Genomic DNA, 14,241 nt, shown 5'->3' with positions numbered 1-14,241 from the left:
CAGTCCAGATTTCCAAACGAGGACTGTGCTGAAATGGAGGTTAGGGCCACAGGTAGGTTAACTTATCTCTTGAGCTGGATAAGTCATTTCCCTTTGGTGACTAATTTACAACCCCTTCCTCCCACTAGTTTGACCTTTGGCCAATGTCAATTAATTATAGAAACTTGTATTGTTTGAGGTTCCTGGTCTTAGAGACAGAAATGACGTTTCATCGGAGTGATCCTGTGTCTTAGCATTCTTAAGGAAAGATCCAAACGAGCTCATTAGAAACAAATGTGGTAGATATTCTTGTGATGGTACCAGGAACAAGCCACGAACAGGAACCTTCATCCCAGCTTTGTTTAACACAGGCTCAAAGATACTATCTCAATTGATTGGTTGTTTATAGCAAATTTGTCAGGTTGTGTATAACTTTAAATGAATGGCATGACACAGGGAAAAACCTTCCTCCTTGTACAAAGATATGGTCATAGAATTGGCAGTTTTATAATCCAACCCATATAGCATTTTTTACCTGATAATTCAAAGCAATTCTCAGCATCAATACTGACTTTCATTACACTATCAGTGGGTGGGGAAGGTACCAAACATTTGCTCACCAGCTGTGTACCTTAGCTTCCAGCATCAGCTGTGAGAAAAAAAATGGAAGGGAAATAGCAGAGCCTGAGTTTAGACTCCTATCTCTCAATCCGTCATTCCCACCAGCATCCTCACATCAGTCTTGCTGGGCAGTTGAATGGATGTGATGTAGGGAACGGTGTGTACTCTTGTGACATGCTTTCCTGGTTCTTAGAATTTGGCTTGGGGTGGGGCTTCGGTCCCAAGGGACACCTTCTTTCTGTGGGCCTGAGAAGCTGTAGCAGGATCAAGCTCTCTAGTCCTGCTGGGCTTGAATGAGCCCAATTGGAAGGAACTCCCAGTGTGACCACAATGCCATTAAGACATTGGACATTCTCCTACTCATCTATTAAAATGTCTCGGGTCTCACGCTTCCTAGATGCCCATTTACTAAGTTCTTTAGGGGATTTAGGTCAGACACACAGACCTTAGCAATCGTCTAAACCAAACCCCCTGTTTTACTGACAAGTGAACTAGCCCAATGTCACACAGATGATGAATGGCAGGTCCATGACCAAGATGGTTTTATGTTCCTTCTATCACCTTACTCTTCCCTATGTAAAGACAAATAAGATATGACTTTTGTCCTGGAGGGCTTCACAATAATGGAGGGGAAATGAGACTTCATGCAAACGCACAATGAATATCCCGGCAGGAGAATACGATAGAGAGGGGCAGAGAATTAACAATGCTGAGCGCCTGCAATGTACAAAGGGTTTCATTGCACATTTTCTCACACAGTCTTCACATCAAACTTATGAGGAATACATAATCATCCCATTTTATTGATAAGGGAACTGAGGCTCAGAGGTTTTGCAATTCTTTATTGGCACGTGCATGGAACCGTGATCCATCTATAGACCTATAGCCCTGGAGCCTCAGAGTCAGTAGACTCCCAAAGAGGAGGGGTCCAGTCGGAGAAGGCTGCTCAGAGAGGCGAGGCTGTTGGTTTATTGCACTTGCTTAGGTGCAGAGAAGCTTCAGCAGATGGAGGAAACACAGATGGCCTCCCCACGATTGCGTCACCACCCAGACAGGTTGGAACCAGTTACACACCCACTGCTCTGCAGTCTCCAATGTAAATTGCCTAGAATATCAAGCCTGCCGAAGAGAAAATTTGCATCTTAAACCTGCAGCGGCCTCATTTACAGATGATCTATTTTGGACGACGAGTTACACAATCTATAATGGGGAGTTCCCAAGGATGTAGAAGACCCTGATGTCCCTTTTCTGAGTTGTAACATTTCATGATGAATCAGCACAGCCATCAGTAAAGGGGCAAGGTGATGGTAGTTGGACACAGCTATATACAAGTGCCAAGGGAGAGTCAGGCTGAGCAGGGTGAGGACAGGTAGGCTGGCACGTATGTGCCAAGTTTAAGGAGGAGGAATATCCTGAACGATGAATTTGAAAGATGTGCTTGGCAGGGAGCAGGGAAAAGCACTTGAGGGAAGGTTTTGAAATGAGAGGAAATCCCATGTTTAGTTGGGACAGAGAACACAAAACAGAGCATGGGAGCTGGAGATGAGGCAGTTTGGTAAGGAGTAGACGTTGGGAAGTTGAGAAATTTATAAATTCAACCACATTACCCTTGATCCCCTGCACACAGAACCTTCAAACCTCCTCAAGGACCCCCTTTCTCTCTGAATACCTTTGCATATGATGACTCTGATACTGTCATATTTCCTTTATACATGAGGTTCTGAGTTAGTGGGGTAAGTCAGGCCTGAGATTTTATCATCCCCTTTCCCTAATAGAAGAAGAGGTTCAAAGCAACACATCAACTAGACTCAAATAAAACCTGAATTTGAATTTGATGAAGGAGCTTCAGGACACACAGACTGTCAATGCAAATGTGCCCAGGAAATTAAGCTGTGAACTGTCAATGGGCAGAACTGCTCTGGGAGGAATCTCTAGGAGATATATGTTGGATGGGATCCCACATTTCCTGAACTCCTGGTGGCTGTAAAGGTGCAAACTGGAACTGGTGTTTAAAGCAAAGTCTCTCATGCAGGAAGAAAGTGAAAATACTCTCCCTGAGGAAGCTCTGAGCAAATGGAGTGACCCAGAGGCAGGTGCTTCAGACCGAGATGGTAAATATCCTGTTGAACAACATAAGAGACTTGGAATAGGTCGGTGGGTTCATTTCGGAAAAAAAAATAATGTTTGCTTTTCTTTTTTCCTGACTTCTGGTAGAGAGAGAGAGAAGGCCAGAAGCCTTGATCCCTGGGGAATGATCAGGATCATCAGGGGAATAAACACTGGTGCAGGCTGTGTCCTGCACAGACGTGCCCAGGTAAGGGGACAACGCGGGGGTGGAAACCCAATTTCTCCCATTCTAATGTAAGGTCCGTGAAGGGTATGACCTTGAGATCTTGGTGTCTTCCATATCTCTCATATCTAGAACAGTCCTTGACACATAGAAGTTGCTCAAGAGTATTTGTTAACTGAATGAATACGGAAATAAAGTGGTCCCAGCAATATGGTGTCAGGCTGGAGGAGCAGGAAGTAATGCCCAAGAGGCCACACCCCCACAAGGAGGCCACACCCCCACAAGGAGGCCACACCCCCACAAGGAGGCAAGGCCACCATCGAGGCATTCACGTTTGGTATCTAGAGTTAGAGCTCCCCTGCCCGCAGTTAGGAGACCTGGCCTGGGTGGAGAAGCCAGGAGCAGGGGCTCAGGATAAGGGATGGGAAGGCTGGCAGACACTGCTGGGTGCTCAGCTGCCATGCTGCCCTTTTTCCTTACCAACCCCATTCATATTTTGTTTCTTCAGGTGGGAATGCACCTCACTGAAACCCTTGGTTTCCCAGGCTTCAGGGAAACTACTGCCACTCACGTTGGGCCATTGAGACATAATTAAAGGTCTGCAGGGGATTTCTGGGAAAGTTTTGCTTTCCTGCTTCAGGGGTTGCCCTTAATTCTTTGTCCTTTCCTCTTTCTGCTGAGAGCAAAGACCTGAGCTTGGAAAAGGGGCAGCCGTCTCGTGACCATTAAGCAACAAGAATAAGGCAAGAGCCTTGTGTTAAGGACAGAGGAAAGAAATACTGAAGGGGCCTGGAACACTGACGACCTCACAGAGCCCTTGGACTGTTCAACGCCAGACTGGAAGTGTGAGAAAGACATCCCTCCTTCTGTTTGTCTAAACCACAGCAGTTAAGTTCTGGTTACAGGCAGACATACCCAATTCCTAACTAAGACAATAAGCAACCGCCAGGAATGTAAGCCATCTAGGAATGTTTAGAAATACTTGAGGAAGAGACAGGACTATTGTATCCAAGATGGAGACTTGGAATAAGACTGATGACCATTCGAGGACCTGGTGACTCCTCATGACGCTGGGAGACTTGGGTTACAAAATAAAGAATTTTCCAACAGCGAAGCTTTAGGAGTTACTGAAATACACTATGCAGACCGTCTGTGGACTCTAAAATATGTGCTTTTGGGATTTCCATTCTGACAAGAACAGAAATGATGTCTTAGTTGAGCAATGTCTGAAAGAACCATTTGCCTAGAACTTCATCAAGCTTGCACTGGTGCAAACCAGTTTGAGAACTTCACATTCTTTCTGTTGCCCAATGCCATTGAGTTGAAATGAACCAATTTATTTTGAATGGGTGCTGTAAATTTGAGCTCTAAATGACTGGTTGGTAATTTTAGTGTCCATGATCTAAATGGACCCTATGATTGTAAGGAGGAACAGTTGATATAATCACTGTCATCAACATAACAACCTCATTTCACACGCTAACACCTTGAGTTTGTTGACATTATTGGCAACTATGCTACACATCTATTCTGTTTTTCACAATACTGGTGTGAATTAGTGTCCTGAAGAGCTGTGGGCTCTCTGAAGTCTATTTGGAGACTTTTTCTGCCCTTAGCAGTCCACACAGCTAGAAACAACAGGGAGGTGTGGATTGGTAGGTATATTTTTAGTTGGATTACTTCAGCCCCAAACAGGGAATGCTTCAGGCAGTAAGTATCGAGGTACATCTGATTAGGACTCATAAGCCTTGTTTAGGACTACTCATATAGCTAAGTGGCTAAGTGGCGTGTCTACAGGTGTGTGTGTGTTTTGGTGGATGCCCTTAGGTGACCCACTTTCATATGAAAAAATAATATGTAATTGTGGCAGACTACCATCTTTATTCTGTGGAGCTTCAAAATTTATTTTTCAAAAGGTTTTTCTCTTTTTCACCACAGGTCTGAGATGTAGTTTGAGCAAACTGAAAGTCAGCTTCAGTATGAGGCCAGTTCTTTTTTTTTTTTTTTTTTTTTAATAAATTTATTTATTTTTGGCTGCACTGCGTCTTCGTTGCTGCACGCAGGCTTTTCTCTAGTTGTGGCGAGTGGGGGCTACTCTTCGTTGTGGTGCGTGGGCTTATCGCTGTGGCTTCTCTTGTTGCAAAGCACGGGCTCTAGGCACACAGGCTTCAGTAGTTGTGGCATGCGGGCTCAGTAGCTGTGGCTCACGGGCTCTAGAGCGCAGGCTCAGCGGTTGTGGCACACGGGCTTAGTTGCTCCGCAGCATGTGGGATCTTCCCAGGCCAGGGCTCGAACCAGTGTCCCCTGCATTGGCAGGCGGATTCTTAACCACTGCGCCACCAGGGAAGCCCGAGGCCAGTTCTTGATTATTTTTGTAAAAGGGTCAGAAATTTATAAATTATATTCAGATTTGCAGAAGTAAACATAGATTCTTCATCTTCTCTCTCAGATCTTATCTTACTCAGGAGCTCTTTGTTTTCACAGGTAGCAGAGAAAAGATAAAGTTACCATTTCTGGGTCACTCTGTCTCTGCTATTCCTTGAATGCTCCAGGCCTCTGACACCAGGTGACCATTTGGATCTTTTTTCTGCTGCCCGTGCTTGTCTCTAGTGTGAGGTAGCTTATCTCATTTGCACCTAGCACCTGAGGTAGAAGTTTGTGGTTTCTGCCACGGTCACCTGACCTGAGGACTCAGCATCATGAAATAACCTCCCCATCTTACCTCTTGGACTTTGCTCTGTCCTTCTCTGGTTCAGTGGTCTATAGCACTCCTTGATTCTTTTACTGAAACACATGAGGATTCTGGGGCTCCATCCTGGCCATGTAGGAGAGTTTGGGCCTTTCTAATTCTCACCCGGATGGTCCAGTGCTAGACTGAGAACAGGGAGCTCCCCTAAAGGGCTTCTGAATTCCCTCTATTTATCTTGAGATGTCTGGGCTATGTCAGCCTACTCTCAGGGTTTCTCAAACCTTTTTCCACCCAGAGTTTTCATCCTGAAGGTTAAGTCACAATCCTCAATTCCATCTGGCCTCTCTTTTTTTCTCCTCCTTCTTGGACTCCTCTCTCTGGAACCTGATGGGTTTCCTTAATTTCCCTTTCAGTCAGGTGAAATTTCTTCTTACATCACATCTTCCTTCTTTCTTTTTCTAAGTCTCATAAGTAAAGCTCTGGAGTCCAAGTCTACCAGGCTTGACTCCTGTTAAGTAAAGGGAAGCTTTACAATGTAGAAGGTTCTTTTCTTTTTCAAAAGCTTGGCTTTCAAGGTTACTGTCACACTATAGACTCAGAATGTCAGCTTTTCAACTCAGAGCTAAATGACAACTTCTGAGGAGTTTCAGTGTGTGCCCACCCTCTCTTTCTCTGTGGCAATCAACTGTAAAGGCCCAAGGAATTTAGGAAAATGGGATTTGCCAGGGATTCATGTTTGAAGGGAAGAGGAAGAAAGACTAGTTTAATATTTAAAAAATATTCTCTACTGAGCTGACGGGAGAGCTAACTGTTGCCCGTCAACTATATGCCAGGCACTGTGTTAAGTGCTTCTCATGCTTCCTCCATTTCATCCTCACAGCTCGCAAGGAGGTCTTTACTTAAGAGGACACTAAAGCTTAGAGAGGTTATAGATCTTGCTGAAAATCACACAGCTAAACAGCAGTGGAGCCAGTATTGGAGCCCATGGGCTCTGCCTTGACAACTTGCAAGATTATTGACTGTGACACTGTGTCACAGAGAGAACAGAGGGGGTGAAGATAAAGAAATCCACGTCACGTCCAAAAGCACGCACCATAAATCTCATCACACCCTGCTAATTCCTGTTTTTCACTAAAAATTTCATGCCCCATGAAACGTATCAGGCAAATCCAAATATTGCTCATTGGGAGACAAGAACTGGCTGATGGTTTGACAGGAGGAGATAGAAGGAGGAAGGCACAGAACGTTCACAAAATTCCAATTGCTGGGAAACAAACTTGCTGGGAAGTTCATTAAGCTTTCACCCACATAACTCTGAAGAGGATTTTAATGAGCCATTTATTGGAAGTTTGTTAGGGGCCTGTATTTTGGGTGCTATATTTTTATTGGCTTCCTTTTTATAAAAAGGCAAAACCAAAGTACATAGTGTTCAGATGACTTTCTTAAAATGGGAGGCCATCTGAGTCACAGAAGTGAAGTTAAATTCTCTAAGCTTCCGGTCCCATAATATCTTTCTCTAAATACACTTTGGTCCTGCAGCTTCACTTTTTCAAGATCAGAGGATGACACTCTAGGAAGAAGAAAATCCATCTGACCTGCCTACACAACAATGAGGCAACCTCCTTGGAACCCGTTTCTTTTCACACTCCAAAGAAATCATGTTTCAAACAACAGAGGTGGCAGGAGTTTGGGGAAAAAAGTGAAAGTTTAATGTTCTTTTAAAAATCCAGAAAGCAGTGTTTCTTAACATACAGAGCAGTAGCGTGAGCCCACATTTTATTGTTTTTTGTTTGTTTGTTTTTTTGTGGTACACGGGCCTCTCACTGTTGTGGCCTCTCCCGTTGCGGAGCACAGGCTCCGGACGCGCAGGCTCAGCGGCCATGGCTCACGGGCCCAGCCCCTCCGCGGCATGTGGGATCTTCCCGGACCGGGGCATGAATCCGTGTCCCCTGCATCGGCAGGCGGACTCTCAACCACTGCGCCACCAGGGAAGCCTGTGAGCCCACATTTTAATATTGTCATGCTTTCTCATTCAGACTGGCTATATCTTAGTGTGCACTATAAGAAGGAAAGACAAGCAAGTCATCAAACTTGTCTAAAGATAAATGACAAAATGTTCCAGAATAACAATGAAAACCATTAAGATCAATAGTTGTTCTTAGATGACTTAAGAGGGGTTCTTTTATATAATCAAAGTTGGTAAAAAGAGATGGAATGAAGACTCCAAACGGAAACAAAGAAGGGGAACTAGAAGAGAAAAACGGAGCAAGAATATTACACACGGAAACAAGAGGAGTTTAAAATACATAGAGGGAGACAACAGAGCCAACAGGCCTGTTGAGAGAGAACTCAAGAACTTTTTTTCAGAAGTGGGAAAGATGGCTTGAGAAATGAAACGACTTCTTTGTCTCAGTGTGTGAAGCCGGATAAGTGGGGACAGATGCCAGAAACAGGCACACTTCCCAAAGGAGGAAGAAATAGAAAATTGGTTTCCTGCCAGAACAGGTGGCGTGTTGACATGTACACATCTGACAGGCAGGTTTCTGCAGCTTTCCAAGGGGGCTGACCAGGCCAGCCCGAGGCCGTCTCTAAGACTTCAGGGAAAGGCACCACGGGGGAGCCCCCGTGCTATGGTTTCAGATGTGTCTGGACGCAGGAGAAATAGCAGTGGTGGGTAAGGAAAGTCGGGGAGCAGCCTGCTATGAAGCACAAGGCTGAAGGCGGGCCTAAACTCTCTCAGAGCTCAGGGCCTGATATTTTTAAACACCCGTTATAGGACGAGAGCCAAATGTCTGGTTAATTTCAGGAGCAGGCGGATATTAACCCGCTACAGTCCCTTTGACCTTCTCAAATGCTGTGAGGACTTTGTTTTCCTTTCTTTTTTCTTTTTTGCTGGTGGTGGTAATAGTAGGGAGGGAGTGGGAGGGGGGGTCTAAGACTGGGAAAGCATATGGGTGTTGGGGGTGAAAGGCTGATATTCAGTTTCCCTACAGAGTTTGGAATCTTCTTTTGTTTGACTAACTGGCTTCTAATAGGACCAGTGATTGGGACTCTGTAAATGGCACACTTACCCAATCCTAAAAATATTTAAATAATAATCTGGGGCTAGACCTGGGGTGAAACGATCAAACAAAACAGTGATACCTTGAGAATAATGTTTCTCACCCTACTTATACTGGGCAGTAGAATTGTGGTTACATGCATGGGCTCAGGGATAAAACTGCTTGTTTTTGTAACCCCGCTCTACTCACTGACTGTGTGGTATTGTGTAGTGAACCTTTGAGCCTTCATTCCCTCATCTATAAAGCGGGGATAATCACAGTATCTATCTGGGGCAGAAACACTGTGGTATGTTTACCACATGGTTTCTTTTCCTTGCTGGGAACAAAGGAAAATCCCATTTCCTATTTTCTCCTTGCATCTGTGTGAGGCCCTGTGACTAATTCTGACCATTAGAATGTGGGCGCAAGTAGTTGTGCCACTACTGGGATGACCCCTCAAACCTCCCACAGGATCTTCCATGCTCCTTCTCCTGTCTCATTGTCTGCTGGCCAATTACAGAAGATCCAGGAGACGATTCTGAGGACCCCATAGCTGTTACTGCCTCTGCAAATCATGATGTGAAAAGCCGTCTGCCAACCATCCAACTGACTGTGACCTAAGCACAAAATAAATCTTCTATTGTATGAAGCCACTAAGATTTAGGGGATGCTTGTTACAGCAATTCATCAATTCTAACACTATCTCAAATATTAGTCACTCCTCAATAAAACTATATCATAAGGTTATTGTAAAGATTAAATGAGTTACTATATATAGAAACTATTAGAATAGTATCTGTTATATAAGCTCCCAATAAAAATTATTTCACATATCATAATCAGTATAGAATTGGCCAGTTGGTTATTAATTCTAGGAAATATTATACTTTGGTCCATTAATTCTAAGAAATAATGTTTGCAGTTTCTTAGCAAATTTGAGCACAGACTGGGCCACCTACCTGTCATAGTTGTTAACCTGGTTCTATGATATGCTTTATATAATCACTTTGGGTTAGACTGGGCAAGGCGGTGAGTTTGAATGGCTGGAAATCTGCAAGGACCTTTAGGTATAAGGCATCCCAGCTCTTCAGAGATACCTTTCCTTTTAGAGTTTTTTTTTTTTTTTTTTGCAGCATGCGGGCCTCTCACTGTTGTGGCCTCTCCCGTTGTGGAGCACAGGCTCCGGATGTGCAGGCTCAGCGGCCATGGCTCACGGGCCTAGCCGCTCCGCGGCATGTGGGATCTTCCCGGGCCGGGGCACGAACCCGTGTCCCCTGCAGCGGCAGGCGGACTCTCAACCACTGCGCCACCAGGGAAGCCCCAGAGATACCTTTCCATAGCAACCTAAAATTCATACGGACAACAACGTGGCTTCTAGATTCTGATCGGAAATCTTATAAAAGAAGTCACACCAACTGAATACTTGTGTTGAAGGGCTGTTAGGTTTATAAATAGTACATGCACAGGGGGTAGCACAGAACATAGCCCAGTTTCAAGTGCATGCTTGGTATCTAGTAAATGGTAGTAATAATAACAACAAATAAATAATAATTATCGGGCTTCCCTGGTGGCACAGTGGTTGAGAATCTGCCTGCCAATGTAGGGGACATGGGTTCGAGCCCTGGTCTGGGAAGATCCCACATGCTGCGGAGCAACTAGGCCCGTGAGCCACAACTACTGAGCCTGCGCGTCTGGAGCCTGTGCTCCGCAACAAGAGAGGCCGCGATAGTGAGAGGCCCGCGCACTGCGATGAAGAGTGGCCCCCACTCACCGCAACTAGAGAAAGCCCTCGCGCAGAAACGAAGACCCAACATGGCCATAAATAAATAAATTAATTCATTTAAAAAAAGGTAAACTTATCAAAGAGGTGCCAGTTGTCAAAAAAAAAAAAATTATCACTATTGTTTGAGTACATCTCTTTTTTCTTAGAACTTCCAAAGTCTGTCTGTTGTGTACTTTCTACCTGGGGCTCTTGGGAAAGTCAGTTTACATCCTGATGCAGCTGTGGCCTTGTTTGTTACATAGTGCCATCTTTTCTCACATTTCATTTACTTTTCCCCTACTGCAGTCAGAGGCCACTACTTGTCCTTATGCTTGCTCGACCTAATGAGGCAAATTGGTCTCTACCCTCTTTATACCATCCTTTACTTATTTGCAGACTCCACCCTTGTGTATCACTGAATAGCAGGCATTAGATATGCAATGTCACACAGAGATCTCAGCAATAATTAGGCATTTGGAGGTGATTTTTTTTCCAAGAAACATTAGTCTCAACCCTAAAATTCCCTTTTCTTCAGTAGGTCCAGGTCAATAGATAAAGACCTTAATGGTCCTTTAATGTGGAGAGGAACAAATCTGGCTGCTTTCTGGGTCTGGCAAACTCTATCTGGCTATTCATCAAGCATTATATGGCTGGCAACTCCGTACATGTATTCTGCCAAACGCTTTGTCTCCTTACCCTCTAAGTCTGTATGTACTTCAGAGAGAATTCAAACCTTGAATTTCTGATTTATTCATACTTAACTGATCAAAGTTGCCACATCTGTCTTAGTCAACACTTACAGGGTCTAACTTCTGTTTCTTTGACCCAGGAAACTTGAAAAGGTTGGCAGCAACCACCTCCCAGAGAAGAAACGAAACCAGTTGTCTGGGTCTGGGAAGGAGCTAGTTCACATCTGGCCTTCAGACAATAATTACAATGATTTTTTTCCCCTTTGAATTCTAAGGCATGTGTAACTAAAAAGATGTGCTTGCAAATCTCTCTTAGCTGATATCAACCTGAAATGAAAGGAATCTCAGAACACCTCAATGGGAGAGTTGTGGGGGCAGCAACCTAGTTAGAAGGGTGTAGGTGTAGGAGTCTTATCCTGGAGCCCAATTTACATAGCGTTTCACATAAGTCTGAGAAAACATCAACTGTCCATCTTTTTAAAAGGGCAGTGGTAATGGGGAGGGGAGGGTGGGAGGGGTGGGGACTCTCGGTACTCCCTCCAAGCTACTCCTTAGTACTGCTTCTGACCTAACAACACCACACTTTGGATCTAATATCTTGGGGCTGATGTTTCCAGAAGCAAAAGGAACCACTAACATACTGGCTAGGCAAAGAGTGGCAACAAAAGGCAAATCTTTGCTAAAAGGATACGGACATCAAGCATGTCAAACTCACAGGCTGGTTAAATGCCCAGGTTATTTTGCTGTGAACCATTATTTCTCCTGGCAACATTTTATAATATTGGCTGTCCTCCCAAAGATGACAGAGCATCATGTGAGTGTGCACAGAGGACTTCACTCTGCAAATATTCCAGGGACAGCAGTCTCCTAGAAAGGCAGGTTAAAAAATTCCATAGATTTCTTTTGGCTGCTATTGTATAGTACAGAATGGAGTGATCTCACTGCAAAAAGATAGGAGGTAGCCTTGGACTGTCGTAAAAACCAATAACTGTGCAGACGTTTGTCGGTTTACAAACCAGTTCAAATTCATGTAAAAAAGATGTACCTCCCTCTCTACTTTCAGAGGAAACCCAAAAAGAACAAAGTTTGCATTTATAAAAGTAAAATGTTTAAGACATCTGCTAATCAGCAACCACTGGATTTTATTACATTAGTAGGTTATAACTTCCAAAGACAAACATCTTTTTTTAATAAAACCAAGTGTGGTGGGCAGAGTCTAAGATGGCCCCCATGGCTCCTGGTCCTATATTTCTGGCATTCGTGCCCTTAGGTATTCTGCTTCCCTGATGTATGGACCCTAGATCTGCATCTAACTCAACAGAATATGGCAAAGGTGATGGCCTGTCACTTCCATGATTATGTTGTGTTATTTAAGATTCTGTCTTGTTAGCAGACTGACCCATACGGCAAGAGGCTGATAGGAGCCTCTAGAATGACTTCCAGCTGACAGATGGCAAGAAGCCAGGCACTCAGTCCTACAGCTGCAAGGAAATACATTCCCCCAACAACTTGAGTGACCTCAGAAGAAGGTTCTTCCCCAGTTAAGCCTCCAGATGAGAATGCAGCCTAGCAGATAGTCTGATAACAGCCTTCTGAGGCCCTGAGCAGAGGACCCAGCTAAGCTGTGCCTGGCCTCCTGACTTACAGAATCTAGGAGGCAATAAATAATACACCAAATGTTTACCACAAGGCTTCTGCTCTTTATAGGTTTCATACTGAAATAGTGAAAAAGAAAACTGAGCTGTGTAGTCAACTGATGTTATTAAACGACACAGTGAACCACAACTCTGCTACTGCCACGTTACCACCAAAGTACAATGAGATAAACATTTTGTCAGGGGTGTTCCTTCCCCCTCCTCCATTTTAGCATAGTTAGGAAAAAAAAAAAAAAAACATAGTCGATGATCTGTCCCTCAGACATTTGGACCCTGGGGTCAGGGCCATGTTTTGAAGGAACAAATAGAACCGAATACACTAAAGCTTTCCTTACACTAGAGGTCACTAGTAGAATTTCCTTAAGGCCCCCATCCAAAAATATAAAATAATTAGGACAGCCCACATAGCCACATACATTTGCATTTGCATCATCAGTTGACTGTGAATTGCAGTTAGGTTGCATGCACTTTTCAAAATTCCATCATGCCCACAATGAAATCCATACTCCTGACTGTGACATTCGAGGCCGCAGACTCTGGCGCAGCCTTCGTCTCTGACTTCTGCACTAGCCTCTTTGTTCAGTATTTGTCCCACAACGACATTCTTTCTCTCCGTCAAGCACACAAACCAAAGTTATGTCTACCTCTAGGGCTTCTGTCTGGAACACTCTCCAAAATTTCCATGGCTGACGTCTCAGAGTTTAGTCTCAAACATCCTCTCCTTCAGCAAGGCCTTCCCCAATTTTCCCAAAGGCCCCTTTCCTGCCCAGTCGCTCTCTTCCACATTAATTTCTTTTACTTCCTTCAAGATATCAATACTATCTGAAATGACCTGCTTATGGATCTACGTGACGATTCTGTGTCTCTCACTAGAATATGACTGCCGTGTAGTACGTGCTCAGTAAGTATCAACTGAATACATACATGAAATACAAGTTGATTATTATACCAAGACTGTCAGTTCTTGATTTAGTTTTCTTCTTTGCCGCTTGCGCACCCTTCCACAGGTCTGAAATCCCACAGCAGTTTTGCTGCTAACTCAGCCAGCATGTTTCACACACCTGTACACACAGCACTAAACAAGGTATCTGAAAGGAAACAGAAGTTGGAGAAGATGTAGTTCTGACCTTAAGGACTCTACAGATTAACTGGATGGGAAGATGCAGCACATGTAAATCGATTAAAATCCAACTACGAGGCACTCACCACAATAACTAGGCCAAGCTAAACATGAAATTGCTTAGGGGGTACAAAGGAAGGGATGATTAGAAAACTTCTTATAGGAGCTGATTCTTGAGGCAGGAGTGTCTATGGGAAATAAGGCAAGGGCATTCAGAGCAGGGGGAAAACAATGAGAGGAAGCCATTAAACCCCCAAAGTTTTTTTGTTTTTTTTTTAAATGCATCCATTTCTCAGAGAAAATGTATCTCTAACCCAGAGCCTGTCTGAGCTTTGGAATCACTTTTTTAAAAAACCAAACACTGGCCTCTACCTAAGCTGAAGATATCAATGCTG

General features: G+C 44.1%; 1 long non-coding RNA gene across 1 annotated transcript in view; it reads right to left on the bottom strand.

The window, feature by feature from the left end:
* Positions 1-14,241, bottom strand: part of LOC117201675 (uncharacterized) — a 282,833-nt gene that overhangs the window by 29,086 nt on the left and 239,506 nt on the right. The gene's annotated exons all lie outside the window — the stretch shown is intronic.

The sequence above is a fragment of the Orcinus orca genome, chromosome 3 (assembly GCF_937001465.1).
Source record: "Orcinus orca chromosome 3, mOrcOrc1.1, whole genome shotgun sequence".
NCBI classification, from domain to species: Eukaryota; Metazoa; Chordata; class Mammalia; order Artiodactyla; family Delphinidae; genus Orcinus; species Orcinus orca.
This window is presented reverse-complemented; position numbering and strand designations above follow the sequence as displayed.